This window comes from Peromyscus californicus, unplaced genomic scaffold, assembly GCF_007827085.1.
Source record: "Peromyscus californicus insignis strain IS unplaced genomic scaffold, ASM782708v3 Scaffold_4__1_contigs__length_199733344, whole genome shotgun sequence".
Lineage (NCBI taxonomy): Eukaryota > Metazoa > Chordata > Mammalia > Rodentia > Cricetidae > Peromyscus > Peromyscus californicus.
Genome location: NW_026294562.1, coordinates 198831366 through 198854202, shown reverse-complemented (window position 1 = coordinate 198854202; position 22837 = coordinate 198831366). Strand labels below are relative to the sequence as shown.

At 39.0% G+C, this 22837-nt stretch overlaps 1 protein-coding gene and 1 pseudogene across 1 annotated transcript in view; one reads left to right on the top strand and one right to left on the bottom strand.

Moving 5' to 3' along the window:
- Window positions 1-22837, top strand: part of LOC128124357 (vomeronasal type-2 receptor 116-like) — an 81305-nt gene that overhangs the window by 7202 nt on the left and 51266 nt on the right. The window lies entirely within an intron of this gene.
- On the bottom strand, window positions 11937-13583 carry LOC128125220 (RNA-binding protein FUS-like; annotated as a pseudogene).

Here is a 22837-nt window from a genome sequence, read left to right as displayed (position 1 = left end):
ACTGCCCCTGTGGCTCTTTTCCTTCTGTTTGGTTACCTTGTCTGTCTCAATGTGATGATTTTTGTTTAATATTATATTTTATTTTTTCTTTTTAGTTGTTATCTCCTAGAAGCCTGTGTTTTTTTAATGATAGAAAGAAAAGGAGTGAATCCTGAGTGGAAGGGATGTGTAGAGGGGCTGGGGGGAGTAGAAAGAAGGGATCCTATAATCAAGATATAGGATGTATGAGAAAATGATCTATTTTCAATAAATCAAAACAAACAAAAAACCAAAAAAAATCCAAAATGAGAGAGAATTATCTATGAAGATTCATATCACAATTTTTTATTTAATTGTATTCTTGATATCCAGATTTTTTTAGTTCTTTATATATTTTGATGATTAGTCTTCTACCTCAGATGTAGTTGGTACAAATATCTTCACATTGTGTAGGGTGCTGCTTTGTCCAAATGATGGTTTCCTTTGTCTTGCAGAGGTTTTTCAGTCCCATGACATACCATTTATTGATCTTTGATCTGAGTGCCTATGCTAATGGTATTCTTCTCAGAAGATTTTTCTCCTGTCCCAAAGAGGTAAAACCTATTCTCCACTTTCTCTTCTATTGGGATCAGATCAGTGTATCTGATTTTAGATTGAGGTCCTTGATCTTTTTGGAGTTGAGTTTTGTAAATGGTAGTAAATACAGGTTTATTTGGATTCTTCAACATGAAGTCATCTAGTTTTACCCATGTCATTGTGGTATTTTTTTCCTGTGTGTATGTCTGTCTTCTTTATCAAAATCAGATGTCCATAGGTATGTAGAATCCTCAATTTTATTTTGTTATCAGTGTTTCACTTTTGTGCCAATGCCATTTTTTTAACTATAGTTTTGAAGGGTACTTTGAAATTGGGGCACTGACAGAGCCCACAGTTCTTTTATTATTCAGGATTGTTTGAGCTATTCTGCTTTTTTATTTGTTTGTTTTTCCACATGAATCTTAGAGTCCTCCATTCAAGTTCTTTGAAGAATTATTTTGGAATTCTATTGGAGATTGCATTAAATCTGTAGATTGTTTTGATACTATGTTAGTCCTACTGATCTCTAAGCATGAAATATCTTTCCATCTTCTAATATCTTCTTCATTTTCTTTCTTCAAATGTATTTTAGTTTTTATTACAAGTCTTTCCCTTGCTTGGTTGTAGCTACCCCAAGATGTTTTATATAATTAGAGGCTATTGTGAAAGGTGATATTTCTATGATTTCTTTCTTATAATACTTGTCATTTGTATATAGGAGAGCTACTGCATTTTTTAGTTAATTTTGTATCCATTTGCTTTGTTGGAAGTGTTTGCCAGCTGTAGGAAAAATTTCCAGTGGAATTTTTAGAGTTCCTTTTTGTTAGGATCGTGCCCTTACTCCAACACATGTACAGTGTGGGGTCTTGCATCTTACATCACCAGCGGTGTGGGCAACTACATACCCACCTCAAAATGTGAGATACAGACATCCACTCGCTCTCTCTGCTCCCTCTCTGTTTCCTCTATGCTCCCTGCTCTCTGCTCTGCTCCCACCATCTTTCTTTTTCTCCAGGCCTGGCTCTCCTCCCTCCTATCCTCTCCTTCTTTTTAATAAAGCTCTTTTGTGGCCGTGGCCTGTGACTTTTCTGCTGGTAACCAGCACTGCCACCAGCGCTGTTTATCATAACCATCACCTTTAGTGTACTATCATATTGTCTGCAAGTAAGATAATTTGACTTCTTCCCTTCCCATTTATACCCCCTTAATGTACTTCAGTTGTCTTATTGGTCTAGCTAAGACTTCAGTACTATATGAAGTAGTTTTGGAGAAAGTGGACAACCATGTACTGTTTCTCATTTTAGTGGAGTTGATTTGAGTTTCACTCCATTTAAGTTGATGTTGGCTATGTGCTTGCTGTAAAATGCCTTTATTATGTTTACGTATGTCCCTTTTATTACTAATCTCTCTGGGACTTTTATCATGAAGGGATGTTGCACTTTGTAACAGGAGTGCTTTGTATCTGAGATGTGAGATGATCTGCTGAAGACCTTCATAGGGGGGTGTTTGGGTTCCAAAGAGGATTTGTGGAGTTGGGGGTGGGGTGGGAGGGAAGGCAGAGATAAGCATGATCTGAGGATGAATCAGAATAGCTGCCAGCAGCTTTTAATTGAAAAATGAATACAGATTTATATTCTGTATTTGCACATAGTATGAAATGAGAGAAAAGTGCATGTGAGCTGGGGTGTGGCTTGAAATCAGGGGTTGAGGAATCTAACATTGACTTTGACAATAGGCACCAGTCATAGGTTAATGAAAGGGCCACAAGTTCCTCTTACCAGAGATAGGAGAATGACTGCTTTAGCAAGTAGGAACTTTCCTCAGGCCCCAAAAGGAATAGAAACCTTTATCTCAACTCCTAATCTTGGGAAAAAGACCTCAGCTGGGGAGAAGACACTACACAACAATTTCTTAGTCTTATTTTATTTTACATTTTAAAATTCATTTTACATACCAACCACAGATCCCCCTCTCATCCCTCCACCCACTCCTCCCATCCCCACCTTCCCCTGCCCCCAACCCAGCCCTCATCCCCTCCTCCAACAAGTTCTCCCATCGGGAGACAGCTAAACCTGGTACATTCAGTTGATGCAGGACCAAGGCCCTCCTCGCTGCATTAAGCATGAGCAAATTGTCAGATCATTGGTAATGGAATCCAGAAAACCAGCTCATGCACCAAGAATAGATCCTGATCACACTGCCAGGGGCCCCTCGAACAGATCCAGCTATAAAACTGTCTCCCGTATGCAGAAGGTCTAGTTCAATCCCATGCAGGTTCCACAGCTGTCAGTCTAAAGTTTGTGAGTTCCTTTGAGCTTGGTTCAGTTGTCTCTGTGGATTTACCCATCCTGATCTTGAGCCCCCCTTGCTCATGTAATCCCTCTTCTCTCTCTTTGACTGGACTCTTGGAGCTTGGTATGGTGTTTGGCCATGGATCTCTGCATCTGCTTCCGTCAGTTACTGGATGAAGGCTCTATGGTGACAGCTAAGGTATTCACTGATCTGAATACCGGGGTAGGCTAGTTTCAGGAACCCTCATCACTATTGTGAGTAGTCTAATCTGGGGTTGTCCTTGTGGATTCCTGGGAATTTCCCTAGCACCAGGTTTCTCCCTTACCCCATAATATCTCCCTCTCTCAAGATATCTCTTTCATTGCTCTTCTACTGTGTCCCTCACCCAGTTCAACTATTCTGTTCCCTTATGTTCTCATCCCTCATCCCCAGGTTACTCATGGGGATCTCCTCTGTTTCCCCTTCACAAAGTGACCTGTACATCTTACTTAGGGTTCTCCTTGTTTTCTAGCTTCTCTGGAGCTGTGGGTTGTAGTCTGATTATCTTTTGCTTTACCTCTTGTATCTACTTATGGGTGAGTACATACCATGTTTGTCTTTCTGAGTATGGGGTACCTCACTCGAGATGATATTTTCTAGTTCCATGCATTTGTCTTCCATTTTCATGATGTCATTGTTTTTTTACTGTTGAGTAGTACTCCATTGCATATGTACCACATTTTCTTTATCCATTCTTTGGTTGAGGGGCATTTAGGCTGCTTCCAGGTTCTGGCTATTATGACTAATGCTGCTATGAACATAGTGTGAAGGCAATATGAAGGCCTAGACTTGACTTTACAGACACCATCTTAGGGAAAGGCCACCACCTTTAACCACCTGGTGACCACAGGCTATATTCAGTTCCAGGTATAACCTCAGGAATGTGCCATAACCACTTGAACAGATAGACTAGACACAGCCAATCAAGAAATAGGGCAGTGAAGTTTAACAAGATCCAGATGCTCCTGCAGACATCCTGTCAGCAGTTTATGATCATTGCAGATATCCAGATAATCCTGTCAGCAGGTTGTGCTTTTGAGCCAAAAGTCTAACCCAATAGTTTCAAATGTGTTTTTTTCTGAAAGTCTAGACCAATAGTTTTAAAAAAATCACCTTGCCCCATATTCCTTCTACCCAATCCCTCAAACTGCCAAGGTATGTAATTCTCAGCATGTGTTTTTTTTTCCTTTAAAATCCCTCCAATCCCAAAGCCTGGGGACACTAAAATCACCTTGACCCGTATTCCTTCTACCCAATCCTTCAAACTGCCAAAGTATGTAATTCCCAGCATGTGTTTTTTTTCCTTTAAAATCCCTCCAACCCCAAAGCCTGGGGACACTGCATTTTTCATCTGCCGGGTGGCAGCCCAAGTTCAAACTTGACAATAAAAAGAACCTTGTGTGCTTGCATTGGAAACTGGCTTTTCCTTAGTCTCTGGGAGTTTCACAACACAGGTACAACATTTGGTGCATGGGCCAGGAAAACCCATGACCGCATGGACTCCAGACCAGAGGGTCTCTGACTGGCTGATAAGTGTGTCTCTAAGTGTCTTTTTGTCCTGTTTGTCTGTGTTCAGTTTCATTTCTGTGGCATGCCTAAGTCAATGATTATGATCAGGAATGGTTAAGGGGCAGACACATCCAAGGACCATGATCACAATGGACTGAAGGATGTTTCAGATCCTGGTAGTGGGGCACAGACCCCTCACATTTGTTTGATTGATGACAGGGGCCTCAGATCTGTATTGGGGTGGAGGCCCCCACATCTGTTTGTGGTCAGCTGACACTGTTTCCCTGGGAAAAATTTTGCCTTTCTTATATTCATATACGAATGTCCTGCCTATATGAATGTGTGAATGTGTGAGAAGTATAGCACAGTATGCGAGTTTTATGCCTGAGTTTGTGTGTGCATTCTGACTCCTGTGGAGAAGATTGTAACTGTAACTATCAAGTCTTCAGCTCCATCAAAGACCTGAGAAGGAATATAATAATACCTGAGGAAACAGGAGATGGATACAAGCAACTTTCGGGAATCTTGTGAGAGTAGACAGAGACAGCTGGCTGCCTGGACAGTCATCTACAATTTCTCAGCATCATTCTTGCATTCACATTGGCTATAGGACTAGAGCATCTGACAGACCATTTTCAGAAGCAGGAATTTTGAATGACCATCTTATCTTGTCTTGGCAGAGTTCAGAGGTTGCTTTTCCCTGTGTCTTCCTCATCCAGAAAGGACAGCATTCATACTGTCAGCAGTCAATGCAAGGGTAGTTCTTTGCCCATTAGGCCATTTTGTGTCAAGAAGAAGACAAACTTCAAAACAGAAATGTCTTAGAAGCCCAACATTCTCTCAGGATCAGATTGGTGCTGCCAGTAGCAATCATGTCTCATGTCAACAGAATTCTAAATTATCAAAACATTTATATGCCATATTCTCTAGGTCTATGAAGTATTTGAAGATTACCTATCCATCTGAAATATGTTTCTGTAAATCTGGATAACCTAACTAACTATAGAAATGACAAGCATGGGGCTGGAGAGATGGCTCAGTGGTTAAGAGCACTAACTGTTCTTCCAGAGTTCCTGAGTTGAATTCCCAGCAACCACATGGTGGCTTACAACCATCTGTAATGAGATCTGGTGCCCTCTTCTGGCCTGCAGACATACATGCAGGCAGAATACTGTACATATAATAAATAAATCTTAAAAATTAAAAAAAAAAGAAATGACAAGCATGAGTGACTATAGCTCAGTAAGTCTTCTTTACTTAAATAACTTAAGGACTCAGGCTTCACATTAACAAGATAAACAGTCTGTAAGCAGATGTACTGTATAAGGACAATGACCTCAAAATTGTGACAATACACAAAATAGCTTAAACAGAGGTAGGAATGTATAGTGCAATATGTAATATGACAATGAGCCTAAATATGTATCAATATACAAAATATCCTAAACAGAGTTAGAAAATACATATAGTATGACAAATACAATATTACATTTGTATCACTATACAAAATATTTCAAACAGGAGTAGGACTATGTGTACAATACAACAAATATAGTTTTGTATTTGTATCAATATACAAATTATCTTAAATAGGAATATAAGAATAGTTTACATTGGTATCAATATACAAGAATCCATATCAGTGAAATTATCTAAAGCTGATATTTTACTGAATTAGTTTATTAGTGAATACAATAATCTACCTTAATAGCCTATACCTATCAATTTCCCTTTTTTTTTCTAAAGGAGAAAACTGAGTTCAAATTTTACTGTTTCACTGCCAACCCTATAACCATCCATCCATAACCCTGAGAAAAATGAACCATTTGGGAGAGGGGTGTCATTTTCTTAGAATTACTTCTTGTTGTTTAGGGGGCGAAGGTATCTCTGTGGGTTCCTGTAAGAAAACTTAGATAATTAGGTCTCAATAGGGCTAGCCATAGTGTCTGCAGCTAGTCTCAGTAATATATAAGATTGTCTGAGATTCTGGCTAGAAGTGTAGTATGATGGACCATCTCATCTTAGAACCATCCTGAAGAGTTTTCAGTCCAAAGCTGATCATTGAGTAATGTTCTTAGGTGAAATGGCATCTTTCTGGACAGAGTAGAGTCACTGATGTGGGGCCCATCTTCATTCTGGATACTTCAGAGATTGATATTGGGAAGACTTATTTTCACTGTGGAAAACTTGAACATTATTAATATCAAAATGGAGTTTGGATTTACAGATGACATGTAAGAAAGGATTCCAAGAAATCAAGAATAAGCATGGAGAGAAATGAATCTTGATAATAATGGTCCTTAGATTATTTGTTTTCTTCTGTCTCATACCAGTTATCTCTTCTGATATGAGACAGAATCTCTTAATTTATTCTTTTAACAATATACTTGGGTTTAGAGAAGGAGAGAGCCACATTCCAACTCCAAAGCCAGCTTGATTTATAATTGAATCAGGACCACAACTATTCTAGAGTTAAAGAGATATCAATTTAGACAGTGAGATATTATCCTGTAGAGTATATGTGTACCAATAGGTTCTTCTGTAGCTAGAGTTTTCCTGCCTGGCCCACAGTCAGGACAAATCTCTCTCACCTGCCAGTCCCACAGCCACTCAGACCCGACCAAGGAAACACAGAGACCTATATTGGTTACAAACTGTATGGCCATGGCAGGCTTCTTGCTAACTGTTCTTACAGCTTAAATTAATCCATTTCCATTAATCTATACCTTGCCACATGGCTTGTGGCTTACTGGCATCTTCACATGCTGTTTCTCATCATGGTGGCTGGCAGTGTCTCTCTGACTCAGCCTTCCACTTCCCAGCTTTATTCTCCTCCTTGTCTTGCCCATACTTCCTGCCTGGCCACTGGCCAATCAGTGATTTATTTATTGACCAATCAGCAACACACTTGACATACAGACCATCCCACAGCATTCTTCCCTTCTGCTGTAGACTTCTGGGTGTCCAAGGCCTTATGATTTCTTAAAGATATCCTATAAAGACAGAAAACAGAACCCTGCCCAAACCTGTGTTTGCTAATTTTTTCTTACAACTTGTAGAGATGTCACATCGGTTGATGAGCTTTAACTTCTCCTCATCAAGGGGTTTCTCCTGTTCAAATCGAATTATTATTAAATTGGTTGGTATCTATAGCTTTTTTTTCTCCTACAGAAAACAAAAGCAAAACCCCTTCCCCAATGTAGGACATATCCTGGTTTCCATTCTGAGGTCAACACATCTTTGAAATAAACCAGTTGGTTTAGCTCAGAAGTTTTGTCTGTCACCCAATGTGTCTCTGCCGCTGTTGTCCCTTCCTCATCAGCATTGAGAAAATTCAAGGTTAACAAAGCATTATGCAATCCATTTCTAGGAGTCATTGTTACCTGTTGCTGTTAATTTAGTATATCCTTTAAAGTTCGATTGGATCATTATATGATTGCTTGGCCTGTGGGATTGTGTGGTATACCTGTAACATGCTTTATATTGTAATAAGCAAAACTTGTCTCATTTTATTTAAGACATATGCTGGAGCATTGTTAGTCTTAATTTGTACAGGTATTTCCAAGATGGCCATAACTTCTAATAGGTGTGTAATCACAATATCAGCCTTTTCAGAACTCATAGGAGTTGACCATTAAAATCCTGAGTAGGTGTCAATGGTATGGTATACATATTTTTATCTTCCAAATTCTGCAAAATGAAACACATCCATCTGTCAAATTTCATTTCTTTGTATACCTTTTGGGTTGATAACTGTAAGTAATGGAGGTTGGTTATAGAAGGAACAAGTAGGACATTTTTTCTATAATTTCCTTGTAAATTGGAAGGATGGAGAAATCCTTCTTTGAACCCTTGCTATTTACATGGTCTTTCTTATGAAATTCTGAGGCTTCTTGCACATTATCTATTAATAACTGAACAATCCCATTGTGCTAGAGGTCCTGGCAGACCTGCATGGGATCTGGTATGTGTTATAGGATTTCTGATAACTTCCTGTAATTGTATGAATAGTGAAGTTAATTCTGTATTATCAGGAATAAATAATCAGTTTCAATATGTAAAACAACTCTCTCTGCATATTGAGTCAGTGACAATATTGAGGGTTCCATGAAGTCCATTAGTACCATAAGAATGGCATATAGTTCTGCCTTTTATACAGAATTGTATGGACTTTGAGTGACTTTACTTAAGTCTCCTGATTTGTATCCTGCTTTCCCTGAGTTATTTACATCAGTATAGAAACTGGTGACTCCAGAAATTGACTTTTGCTGTACAATGTGAGGAAGGACCCATTCAGTCTTCTTTATGAATTCTATTCTCACACTTTTGGGATAACAGTTGTTAATCTCTTCCAAAAGTTATTGGAGAATCTTTGTCAGTATTCATTATCTTTGTATAATGAGGAAATTTCCTCATTAGTTAAAAGTACTGCAGTTTCTGCTAGGCCCATTTCTGTCAACTAGTGAAGTCTTAACTTTCCTTTTAAAATCAAATCAGAGATCTTTTCCATATAAGTCTTTAACTTCTTACTTGGTTTCCATAGTAGAAATATCCATTCCAATATAAAATCTTCCTTCTGCATCAAAATCCCTGTGGGGGAGTGTCTGGAGGGGAGTATGACCAGAATGCACTTAAGTTCTGTATTCACACAATCCACATGCACTCCTCATATTTTCTTTTCTACTAGAGCCAATTCCTTCTCAGCTTCAGCTGATAATTCTCTTGGACTATTTAAGTCCTTGTCCCCTTTTAGGGTATTAGCCAAATTTACTAGTCAATCTTTAGTTATTCCAATGATAGCTTGTAAGTTGGAAATGCTTCCTAACAATTTTTGAAATCATTAAGAGTCTGCAGTCAATTTCTCCTGAGTTGTACCATTTGGGGTCTATTTTTTTATAGCTCTATCTTATATCCTAAGTAATTAATAAAATCTCCTTATTGTATTTTTTCACAAGCAATTTGTAGTCCCCAACAAGGTAGAAATTTCTGTCTTCAAACATGTTTTCCAGGTACCTAACTTTGGATCAGCTAATAAGATATCCTCCATATAATAGTAAATTATAGATTGTGGAAATTTCACATGATTTATTTCCAATGTTTTTTGCAGAAAATATCAGCACAGGTGCGGGGCATTTACCCATCAACCCCACAGCTCCCCAGAGTTTTCTTGAGTGTGAGCAGCAGGAAATATTAGATAGAAGGTGCTGTGGGACTGGCGGATGAGAGAGATTTGTCCTGATTGTGGGTCAGGCAGGAAAACTCTAGCTACAAGAAGGATTTAGATTATGGAGATAAACAGATAGAAAATAAAGGATACCCTTGAGAGGGCCTGGACGGGCCCTGACTGTCTCTGCTGCAGGGTGGAGCAAAAGACCTCCCCCCGGCACAGCCAAGTGCAGACCATCTCAGACATCTGCACTCAGGCCCATGGTCCAATCATCCTCTCTATGCAGAACTGCTGGGAAAAGCCACAAAATGGGTTTTTCTAACTAGGTTCGAGGTTTTGTTTAAAATATTGGGCTGAAAATGGGCTCCCACAGGTACCCCTTTCTTAGTACATAAAAAATAACTCATTATTAATGGCATACAGCAATCTCCATAGCTGTTATACCTCCCAGTATGGCAGTAGAGGATGATGAAGATCGAATTTCTTTTTTGGATTAGGTCCAAGGTGACTACAGCAGTCTTAGCTGCATCAAGCCCTCTTTCTAAACAAAAACTCTTAATGTAATTGCAAACTTAAAGAATCCCTTAGTTTTCATCATTACCATTAACAGGTTAACATAAATATTGCTATACATATTCACAATTCTCCCAACCTTACAACTCAAAGTAAACTCTTAACAGAACCATTTGAATTAACATATGTGTTGCTATATATAGTTAACAATTTTCTCAGTCTTACAACTTTAACTCTTAATAGAATTGTTTGAATTTCTTGCTAACAGAACATAGGAAAAACTTCTGATTTTTTTTTCATCAAACTTAAATATTTCCTTAACTTCAAACCAGGGTGCATTAATATCAATAGGTTAAACATAATTTCTGCAAACATACATTTAACCTTAATTCACTCATAATTCCTCTTTTTCTTTATAAATTTTTAAAACAAAACCTCAAACCTAGTTAGAAAAAAAACCAAACATATAATTCCTACAAACACATATTGAAAAGCAATATTCTCAATCTAACCATTAACACTTTGAAAAATTTTAGCAAAACATCCAAAAGCAGTTTCTTAATAAAACTCTTCACACTTTAAAAGTAGTCTCTTAGTATACCCAATTTGCATTTCTTACTAACAAAACATGACATTAATCCACTCAAACAATTTTTTAAATTAAATAGACTAAGGAATATTCACTCTCCCTTTTCTTTATAATTTTTTTTTAAAATTTTTTCCTTATAATTTTTTAAGCAAACTCTCAAGCCTAGTTATAAAACCCACACTTTTCTGTTTTGTAACACAAAACCAGTTCCATAAGTAATTCCATTTTTACATATACAGTTCCATAAAACAATTCATGAATCACCAGCTAATAAAGTATATATGCATACACAAATTGAATCTTGACTCTAGATAGAAACAATACATTTCTTCATTTAAACAGTTCCATTTTTAGCACAAATAATTACAGAAAACAGTTCCCAGGTCATTACTATAAGTAAATTCAAGATTATCCCATTTAATGAAATCACTATTGTTCATTTCATTTCTTAAGTCCCCAAATTCAAATACATTCTGGTACTAGCCTTCCAAATATGAAGAAATCCATAACCAAATTTTTTTGTAGTTTTATCTCATTATTTTAAGCTCAAAAAGTTAAAAAAAAAATAAATTCTGGTATCAGGCTTTCACTTCCAAATATGAAGAGATGTTTTACAACCAAAACTTTTTGCAGTTAACAATTTAGTTTAAACAAGTGTCTGCAACTTTTATTCTCAAGCCAGAGACCTTTTAGGTACAGTAATATTTTAAACTGCACTGTTTTTGGTGTTAGCTCAGGTTTTTCTGTGTTGCATTGATTTTCCATGGATCTCAGCTGCTGATGCCTTGTGCTGGTTCTGGCGTCTGCCATTTTTAGCTTCTTAGCGGCTTCTGGAGCTTTTGAAACCATTCAGACTGCCTACTTTGCAGTCTACTAGGACACTACCTTCTGTGTCTCAGGTTCTTTCACCATATACATTAAGCATAGATTCACACTCAATATTTATACTTTTTACAAACTCACATATAACATATTAACATCTACTTATCTATACTTCTTAAGGAAACTGTAGAACTACTTTAGCAAATATATTTCTTATTTTCATCTTTTACAATTAGAATCTTCACTTATTTCTTATATTTTTACTTAAACTTACATTTACAAATTCTTATTTAAACTTACATTTACAATTAGTATCTTTACTTCTTATTTTTTTTTAACTAAAATGATGGTTTTTAATGGGAACCAGAGATATGGTTACAATTGTTGTAGTCACACACACACACACACACACACACACACACACACACACACACACACACACACAAAATCATGGGCAATCCTGAATTGAAAGTTTACAAAATAACAAGGGTAACACTGGGTACAGGAAGAAAAGCTGTTCCAGAACTTCAGAAACCAGGCTAATATGGCCTCTCCCTGCGATCCTGTCTGTGCTCACCCCTGGAGTCTATCTTGCCAGGGCCAAAACAGCCTCTGTCCCCACCACCCCGGCTCCCTCGGAAGCCTCTACGGTCCCCGCCTCAGCCCCGGTAGCTGCCCCGATCATAGCCTCCTCTGCCACGACGATCATCTCCATAGTTACTCGCCATGTGAGAACCTCCAGGTCCTCCTCCCGGGTCATCTGGCTTCAGGGCCTTATACTGGTTGCATTCATTTCTCCAAGAGAAGTTCATGTTCTCACATGTAGAATTAGGACACTTCCAGTTCCCAGCCCGTTGCTGTCTGCCACCTCTACCACCGCCACTGGGGAATCCTCCCCGGCCACCGCCACCACTGCCACCTCCTCCAGATCCTCCATGGCCCATGGGTCCTCCTCGCCCTCGGCCTCCACGACCATTTCCACCACCCCGATTGAAGTCAGCTCGGCGGGTAGCAAATGAAACCTTAATGGGATTCCCAGAGAATTCTTTACCATCAAACCAGTCGATAGCTGCTTTAGGAGAAGGTGGGTCCTCAAATGAGATTGTTGCCTCATCTTTCAGCTTGACAGTTTCCCTGTCTGTATACAAATTAATCATAGGCTGTCTAGTTTTCTTATTTGTCTTAATAATTCCAATCTGCTTGAAGTAATCAGCCACTGATTCAATTGTAACATTCTCGCCCAGGCCTTGCACAAAGATGGTGTTGTTGTCTGAATTATCCTGTTCAGAATCATGATGTGATCCTTGATCCCGAGGGCCACCAAATTTATTGAAGCCACCTCGGTCACATCCATCCATGCCTCCTCTGCCTCCTCGGCCACCTCCATGGCCTCTGGGTTCATAGCCACCACTGCTTTGGTTTTAACTACCACCACCGCCCCTACCTCGGGCCCCCATGGTCCTCTTGGCCTCCTCCATAGCCACCACCACCGCCACCACTCTGGTCCTGATTGCTGTAACCACTGCCGCCACTGCCACCACTCATGGAAGACTGATCTTGGCCATAGTTGCCTCCACCAACCCCTCCAAGACCTCCACTGCTGCTGTTGTATTGGTTCTGTTGTCCATAACCCTGAGGTGGGTTATAGGAGCTTTGTTGTTGTCCATAGCTTTGTTGTTCTCAACCATAGCCAGACTGTTGGCCATAGCCTCCATTCTGGGGCTGCCCATAGCTGCTGCTCTGAGAACTGCTACCATAACTTCCCAAGGTGCTGCTAGAAGCTGGCTGTTGGCCATAGCCAGGGTAGGAGGACTGCTGCCCATAAGAAGATTGGGAACTTTGGCTGCTGCCATAGCCTCCAGTGGAACCATATCCCTGGGGAGCTGACTGAGTGCCATAGCCTGTGTTTTGGGTCTGTCCATAAGAAGACCCATAGCTGCTCTGGCCATATCCTGAAGTGTCAGCTGACTGGTCATAACCACTGTAACTCTGCTGGTCATAGAGTTGTTTGCTCTGCTGGGAGTATCCCTGCCCAGACTGGGTAGGATAGGCCCCATAGCTTTGAGTTGCTTGTTGGGTATAGTCGTTTGAAGACATGTCCGCATTTGCATGCACAGTCTGCCCAGCAACAGGATTCCAGGTGCAAGGACTGCATCCTGACTTATTACAAGCTTATTACTACATGTCTTAAGATTACCTTAGATACTTCTTGCAAGTTTGTATTCTTAAAGGAACTCTATAGATGTATTTTACAAACTTATATAGGGCTACCATTAGCATATATTTAACTAAGCAAACACCTAAACATTTCTTAACACAGATCTAACAAGACAGAATAATTTCTACAAACTCACATATTTTATTTTCATCATCTTCTACTTCTTACTCTTAATTATCACCACTATCTCTGTAAGAAAGACTCTCTTAACTAGACAGGAAGTACATACATCATTTCTAAAGTTTAGAGTTTATAGTCAGCTTTGCTATACAACACTGGGATTTAGTGAGTGTTGTCATTATAGAGTTGTGATACTTGTTGCTAGGGGACTGTAACATTCTCGGGATGAAGCCACACCCCAAAGTTGCTGAGTTCTCTCAGCCATTCCGGAACCAGCAGAGATGCATTGTCAGTGGTAAACGTTTTTTAACTAGAGGCTGTCCCTTCACCCAAATTCATAATAGCTCCCCTAAGTGCTTCAATTCAGAAAAACATTTCTATTACAGGAGTACTTTTGGTTTGTTCTACCAAAAAACTTCACGCTGAGGGTGAAATTACCATATTTACCTGCTGTAAAGCTCTTTGCCCAAATACTGCACAGCTATTAGGTGATATAAAGTATTTTTCTAAAGGAACTAGTAAAGCCCAAAGCAGCACAGCTCTGAACTCTATTTCCTCACTGTTTGCATTAACCAGTGACAAAACCTCAGAAACACTAATTGGGCCTCTTTCATTCTGGTTCCTTTATAGGAACGTCATTGGAGCTGACCCTTCCTTAGTTCCACACTCCTTACCAGATGCTCCGGTAACCACCGAGCTTCATTCTCCTCTTGTGAAAAAACACAAACATGTCCTCGACCCCATATTAACACAGGATCGGGACCCTTCCATAATCCCGAGCAGGGATCTTTCCATTTCAATTGAGCAAAAGTTGCTTTGGTTCCACTGTGCCAAAAATCTATCTGTGGTATACTGCTCATGGACATCCATATTCAAAAAGTTCAGAACAAAAAGAGCATGATTTAATGCATTATGTGGTGATTGAGGGTAAATTTCTTTCTTTTTTATTTTTATTTTTTTGAAGTTGTATTTTAAGACTGCTATGAGCCCTTTCTACAATACCTTGTCCCTGAGGATTATAGGGAATACCTGTTTTATGTACGATTTCCCATTGGGTACAAAATTGTTGAAATGCCTTACTAGTATATCCAAAATCATTATCAGTTTTAATAATTTTTGTTGTACCCATATATGAAAAACACTTCAAGCAGTGCATAATTACACATTTTGTAGCTTCACCAGGTTGTGCACTAGCCATTAAAAATCCTGAATAAGTGTCAATGGTCACATGTACATATTTTAATTTGCCAAATTCTGCAATATGAGTAACATCCATTTGCCATAGATGATTAGGAAGAAGACCTTGAGGGTTTACCCCTAAGTGAGGGACAGGAAAGTATTTTGGACATACCCCACATCGTTTAACTATTTGATGAGCTGCTTCTTTGGTAAGATTGAAATGTTTTCTTAAGCTTTTCCTATTTTGATGATGAAGAGCGTGTGACTGTTGAGCCATTTCCACTTGGGATAATGCTACTATCTTCGTTAGCTTATCAGCCATTGCATTACCCTCAGCTAAAGGACCAGGAAGACTGGAGTGAGCTCTAATATGGCACATTTGTTGACACAACATTTTGACTTGATTGTTGTTAGTTCTAATATATTCACCAAAACTGTTACTATTCAAAGGAGTCAAGAGCATAAATGTTCTTTCATGAAACATATCCTTCATTAGCTTACTCTGACAAAAAGCATTTTCAGGATTTAGTATTTTCATTTCATTAGCTTTAACTCTTGATGTTATCATTATTAGCAGCTGTGATATTTAGCATTGATTTCTTATAAGGAACTTTCAGGTGAAGCAACTATTTTTTTAAGACAGATTTTTCTGACATTTGTTTCCTATCTATAAAGCAGTCATTTCTTTTCAAATGTCTGTTTCCTTGTTTCCTTACTAGATTTGCAAAGTAATCATTCATTGCCAGCAGTTTGTTCAAAAGGTAAAGAACTTTATTTTCCCATAGGTTTCTTCATATCTAAAACAATGTTCAGTTTATGGACTGCTTTCTCAAGGATTTTAAAGTGGCTTGTTTGCTCTTAAAGGTAGCTTTTTGTCATCCAACTACTGTAAAAACTTTGCACAGCTATTAGGGTAGATAAGGCATTTTACCAACAGAGCCCCAAACTGAAAAGTTCCTAGTTCCGTATCCTTTCAATTTTTCATTGGAACTGACATTCAACAAACTCTAAGATGATTTTCCTCCTTATTCTTTTGGTGGCACACGCCTTTAATCCCAGCACTCGGGAGGCAGAGGCAGGTGGATCTCTGTGAGTTCGAGGCCAGTCTGGGCTACAGCATGAGTTCCAGGACAGGCTCCAAAGCTACACAGAGAAACCCTGTCTCGAAAAACCAAAAGAAAAAAAAATTAAAAAAAAAAGCTACATTTTAAGTTTACTATGGACGTCTTTTTGAGCTGACAAAAGTCTTTCAGGGCAATTTTGCCATCTTTAGTGGAAAAAAATACCTTTCCCAGAATGCATTTCTATTATATCAGTCCTTTATTGCAAGCTAGCTTATGGACTCCACTTCCCATAGTTCTTTTCGGGTCTAAAAGTCACTTACGAAGTTTTTTCCCAGAAAGTTTGAACCAAGTTTTTTGCTTTTGCAATGGGAGATTTGAAGAAGCATTTTAAGTTTTCAATTATGGGACACTGGGAGATTTTTGTTCTCTTCTCAGCTGACTTAACAGGTGTCTTTGCTTCATTTGACACTGGCCCCATATCCGAACGGCACCTGCCTCATTAGTGTGCATTGAGGCTGGCATTCCTGATAGCAACTTTCCTTGGGGCTTGTGTTTGCCTTAGCCAGTAAGTGAAAAACAAAAATCTTTACAACAGAGCTTTTCCATAGCTCCTTCAGAGATTTTCTCCCACATATCTTTATCTCATTTTGCTTGTTCCTCCCCGCAGGTGCAGAGCTTCAGATATCTCAGCTGCTCTGTTCCTCTACTAGATGCCTTTGGAGATAGGGGCTTTTTTTTTCTCCCCCCAAATCTGCCTCAAATTCTAGCAGCTTTTTCAGGTCATGCATTTTCTGGGGAGGATTATGTCCCTTTTCTGTTTCTTCAGAGTCTTTCCCCAAGACAGTTCCCAGTTTGGTCTCAATTTATCCCCTGTGCCCCAGAAACATTTCCCAATGCCACAGTGACAGGTTTCTTTTGCTTCTGAAGGTAGGGGCTTTAGTCCGTTTCTGTTTTTAGGGTCTGTGAGGTTTGTGTTCATAAATCAAGTTTGGCAAGGGAGGTTTTTGCCATGTCTAAGCTCACATTAGGACAGGTATTTCACCTGACCCAGTCCCCCAGTGGGTTGCATTTGCTTGTCCAGGTGCTTAAGGACAGAGTTTATGCCAGAGGCAATCACCCCTTAGGGCTACACTCCCTCATCTCACTGGGAATCAGTTGAAACAAAGCTTTTCTCAAAAAGATGCTTTCTCTGATAGAAAAGAAAGCTTTACTCCTGGATAGTTCTGTTCTGCCCTGGCTGGGCTCTTTCCCCAGACAGCATTCTTGACTCGGCAGACCAACTGAAGATGCAGTTTGGCTTTATTGCTTTCCTACTAAACAGTTTCCTGCCCTATTGTACTCTTTGTGGCTGTTCACCCATACCATTCCAATCATTTCTTTCAGGGTACTCTGACCCACTGTCTTTTACTAGCTTGAAGAGACAGAGCTTAGAAGAGATTTTTAGGAATTTGTCCCTGCCTCCTGCATTGCAGGGAGGATTTTTACGCTTGAAAGTGAACTTAGAGAGGTTTTGTTGTCTTAAGAGGTTCATTGTTTTCCCTTAGAACTAATCACAAGTGGTCTCCATACTAATATCTTCAGGTGATTCTAATTTTTGTCCTTCTGAGAGAAAGTTAAAGGCTTTAGTTTTTAAGTTTTTTAAGAGCTTTTAGTTTGAGAGAGAAAGATTAAGGCCTCTTAGAGAGATTTTCCCTCCAAATTTTCCAAGAAAAGCTTTTAGTTTAAGAGAAAGATTTTCTTTTTCCTAAGAGAGAAAGACCAACTTTCTCCAAAACTTCTAAATTTTAAACTTTTTGGCTTTTTACACCCCCATTTTTGCCTCAGGGAGAAAAAACTTTCTCCTGCTGCTTGGACTTAGCATTTCAGCTGTCCCCAGGTCAAAAGCTTCCATAGGAAACTTTTTCTTCCCCATAAGCTCAAAGAAGAGCTTTTTTACTACCATAAAGCTCAAAGAAAGATTTTTTCCCCAGTTTGCGTTTATAGCCCCCAAAGTTAGAAAATTGAAGAGTTTTTCTGTTTAGTTGCCTTACTTTTCTACACAATCTTACACTTCTAAGTTTTTCCTACACTATATTACTACACTATACCATATACTTATTTTTTACAGATAGAAATTGAGAAAGGGATAGAAGATAGAAAATTTTGACAGAAGAGAATTTTGCGCTGAAGCATTGGACATCCTTCCAGTCCATTTTCCTTTTCTCTCGAGGATAAAACCCCTGCTTCTTAATAATATATATATTTCATAACACTGGGCATGCCCCCTTTTCACTGGCAGAGCTGACTCACCCTTTCTCCAAAACTCTGTAATAAAACTCTTATTTTCCTTTATCTTTAGTCCCTATTACTTTGTCTTTAGTCCCTGTTTATGGCGCCATTCTGCGGGGCTATGGCGCCATTCTGCGGGGCATTTACCCACCAACTTCACAGCTCCCCAGAGTTTTCTTGAGTGCGAGCAGCAGGAAATATTAGATAGAAGGATTTAGATTGTGGAGATAAACAGATAGAAAATAAAGGATAGCCTCGAGAGGGCCTGGAACCTATTCCAATGGGCCCTGACTGTCTCTTCCCCAGGGTATTTATAGAGACACCAAGGGGTGGAGCAAAAGACCTCCCCCCAGAACAGCCAAATGCAGACCATCTCAGACACTTGCACTCAAGCCCATGGTCCAATCATCCTCTCTATACGGACCTGCTGGGAAAAGCCACAAGGAACCTGAAAACAGACTCCCACACACAGGGTAGGGCTATTTAACATTCCCTGTGGGAGGGTCTTCCAATTATATCTTGTAACTGGCTGGGGTTATTATAATTAAGTACTGTGAAGGCAAATTTTTCTCTATCCTTTTCTTGTACAGTTATGGTAAAGAAACAGGCCAGGCAGTGGTGGCATATGCCTTTAATCCCAGCACTCAGGAGGCAGAGGCAGGTGGATCTCTGTGAGTTCAAGGCCAGTTTGGTCTACAGAGTGAGTTCCAGGACAGGCTCCAAAGCTACACAGAGAAACCCTGTCTTGAAAAAACTAAAAAAAGAAAATAGAAAAAAATGATAAAGAAACAGTCTTTTAAGTCAATATTATAGGCCATTCTTTGTGCAGCAGAGAGGGCAAGGGCATCCCATTCTGTAGGGATCCCATAGGCTGAATTACTTTATTAATAGCTCTCAGATCTGTTAGCATTCTCCAATTTCCAGACTTTTTTCTAATAACAAATTCAGGAGAATTCCAAGGGCTGGTAGATTCTTCAATGTGTGGAGCATTTAACTGCTCTTGAACCAACTGTTCTAAAGCTTGTAGCTTCTCTTTTGTCAAAGGCCATTGTCCAACTCAGACAGGTTTATCAGTTAGCCATTTTAAAGGTAGGACTGTTGGTACTTCTGAGAGTTCAACAACAGTTGTGCTTTGTATATGTACAGCCTGAATGGTTGGTGGCTGTTTTTTATAGTATGTTATAATATTATTCCTAGCAACATGCATTGGTCTGTATTGCCTTTCTGAGACTGTAAGAATTTTAATCTGAGTATTCCACTGCTGTAATAGATCTCAGCCCCTAAGTTTCATCACTACATTTGCCACATATAGCCTCAGTCTTCCACCCTGTCCTTCTTGCCCTATGCATTCAACCCATCTGAAACTTTGTTTTACTTGAGATAAGGTTCCATTCTCTAGAAATTGGACATCTACCTCTTGAAGAGGCCTATTTGGGTACCATGATTTTGGTGTAATTATAGTCACAACACACCCATGTCTACCAGGCCCTCTAAAACAATGCTATTAATTCAAAGTCTAAGCTTTGGTCTTTGCTCATTTATGAAAGTCTGCCAAAATATTCATTTTATTGTGTTCTTAGGAACTTTTGATTCATCTATCAGAGTTGTTCTATCAAGTGCAGTATTGTTATTTCACAGTAGACACTGGGTCATTTAATTGTCCTGGAAAGAAATTTCCTCCACAGTGGCTGGAAATATTTGGACCATGTTCAGTTTGGGGGCCTACAAGAGGCCTGCTGAGGCATTTCCCACTCGTAAAGTGTTGCCTAATATATCTATTGTTGACCTGCACTCATTGGTCCAATGTTGGCCTTTGCTGCATCTTCTACATAATCCAGAAGGGTAAGGTCTCCTGTTTGTGTTATTTCCAGAAGGAGTATTGCTTCTACAAGCACCCTGTGTACAGTTTCTACTTATATCACCTGGTGGCCACAGTTAAGACATTTGGTACCTTGAGGCCTCCTTCCACCTCTGGAAATTGCCTCTCCTATCCAAGCCTCATTACCATAGTAAAGAGACTCAACATTAGTATATTGAATTCACTCTTCAAAAGGTACTGACATGACCTTTAATGGTGTAAGTATTCTTTTGCATTCTTCATTAACATTGTTAAATGCCAAGGACTCAGTTAATACTGGTCTTAGTTCTTTGTCTGACACTGCTTTTTTTTTTTATAACTATGGTCAGCCTTTGTAAAAAACAGTAAACAGTTCTTGTGCCCCTTGGAAAATTTTTGCGTATATCTCAGTTTCTTTTCCTGGTTCTGGAATTTTTCCCAAGTATTTAAAACTGCTGTACATCATAGGGAAATTATATGCTTATCATAAGTAGCTTGTACATTTCTATCAGTGAAACATCTCTCAACAAGAATTTGATATTGGGAGATCTCAAAACCTCTGATCTTATCCTGCTATTCCAGATTTCTAAATTCCTCTCTCAAGCAGCTTTTCCATTGTAACTGCTGGCTATATTCTGGAAAAGCTGAGATTAACTGATTCCAATCATCTGGTTTGATTTTATTTGTGGAAGACCATGTAATTAACATATGTTTTACATATGCTGAGTGTATGCCATATGGGACCACCACTTCCTCAATGTTTTTTAAATCTCTGATAGGAATAGGTTGCAACATATATTCTACACATGGCTAAGGATGTCTATCATCTGCTGCCCTCTAACAAGATAATTCATTGTATGAGAGCCATTTGGATGAATTGTATGGCCTTGCCTTTCTGCCTATTAGGTCCCTTGTCATCTTTACTGACAGTTTCTTTCAGAGCTTGCAACCAAGCACCTAGGGTCACTTGCAGTGAGTGAACCTCCTCTGTTCTAAGAGATTCCAGAGATTTCATGGAATCATGCAAATTTTTATGTCATTCTGAAACACATGATTCCATATCCTTTGGTTTATCATTAATGATAATCTTTCTTCCTTATAAAGTATCTGAATACTGGCACTATCACTCTGGAGAGTTATTGTTTTATTCTTTAAATATTCATATTTATTACCAATAGAATCAAATCTGGTTGTACATTTATTAATGGACTGAAATTTTTGTAGCAAGTTAGCTCATTTGAAACAAAGGATCATTTTATTTAAGTCTTTCTTACTACCTTGTATATCCTGGGTAGCAGATTCCAGAGAAAGTATCTTTTTACTTAAATCTTCATTACTACCTTGTAAAATCTATATCGTTTCCAATAATTACTCATCTTTGTTATTATTGTTAAACCAGTTTTTCAGTGCTTTGTGAATTATTATGCTAAATGCTAAAATGTTTTATATCATATATGTCCCAGGAAGGTTGTATAAATCTTGAAAAAAATTCATCCATTATACAAGCAAAAAGGTTTTTAAATTCTTGTGATATAATATTTTCTTCCATGTTTTGAGAAATATTCAAAAATTGCAAGGAAAATTTCATTAATTTGTTTATTTATAAAACAGTTTTAAGGTATAAAATTATCAAGTACTCTTACCTTGGATGAAATCCTTGATTGCTGGTATTTCAGTTCTTGTGATTTTTTGGGGGGGATGGGTGGGTGTAGTATCATTGCTTGATTAGTAGGTGTCACAGGTGCAGCACCAAAACAGGTCTGGTGAAAACTGACTCAGGTCCTTGAATGGCTCCTGTAAATTAAGCACTTAGTCAGTCAACCTCTGCTGCATGAGCTGCCTGGTCTACGGACTCCCCACAGGGCTGTTGTATGTAGCTGGTTACCTGAGCAGAGGTCAGGCCCTTCCTGGGGGGTTTGGGCTGTGTAGGCTCTGCAGGGTGGATAAACTCACCAGCAGCTACCTGAGTGTATTAGGGTTTAGTCATGCAAGTAGCCCCAGTGAGAATGTGTGGAGTTCTGCTCCACATGGTTGGGACTGAGTGGCTATGGGGTGCTAGTGAGGCTGACCTGCACACAACCCTCTGAGTCAATCTGCTGCCACTGCTGCAGAGTCTATAGGCAGAAGCTACAGGGAGTGTGGAGTCTTTTTTTTCACATGAGTGTCACTTATGATCAATCCATGTGAGTCTATTAAATGGGTAACAGAATTTATTAAGATATAACTTAAGGAAATACACTCAGGATTACAGAATGGAGTAGATAGCAGAAGTTGTCCTCTGATCTGACTGGGAGTGAATTCACCTTGCAGGCAGAAGCAGGGAAAATGGGCATGTGACCCTTCTCCAACTCCTTATAAGAGGTCATGTATAACAGCAGGAAGCACCACTTCCTTTGGGTCATATAACCCAAAGTCATGGGTGGAACAAATATCACTGCACCTTTTTGTTTCTGACTCTGTTAAATTGGATAGTCTCTGCCTTTTGGTTAGTATGGATAAGGGTTTGTCTATTTTGTTGGTTTTCTCAAAGAGTCAATTCTTTGTTTCTTTGATTCTTAGTAATGTTCTCTTTTTAAAAATTTTATTGATTTCAGCCCTCAATTTGATTTTTTCTTGGTGTCTACTCCACCTGGGTGAGTTTGCTTCTTTTTCTTCTAGAGCTTTT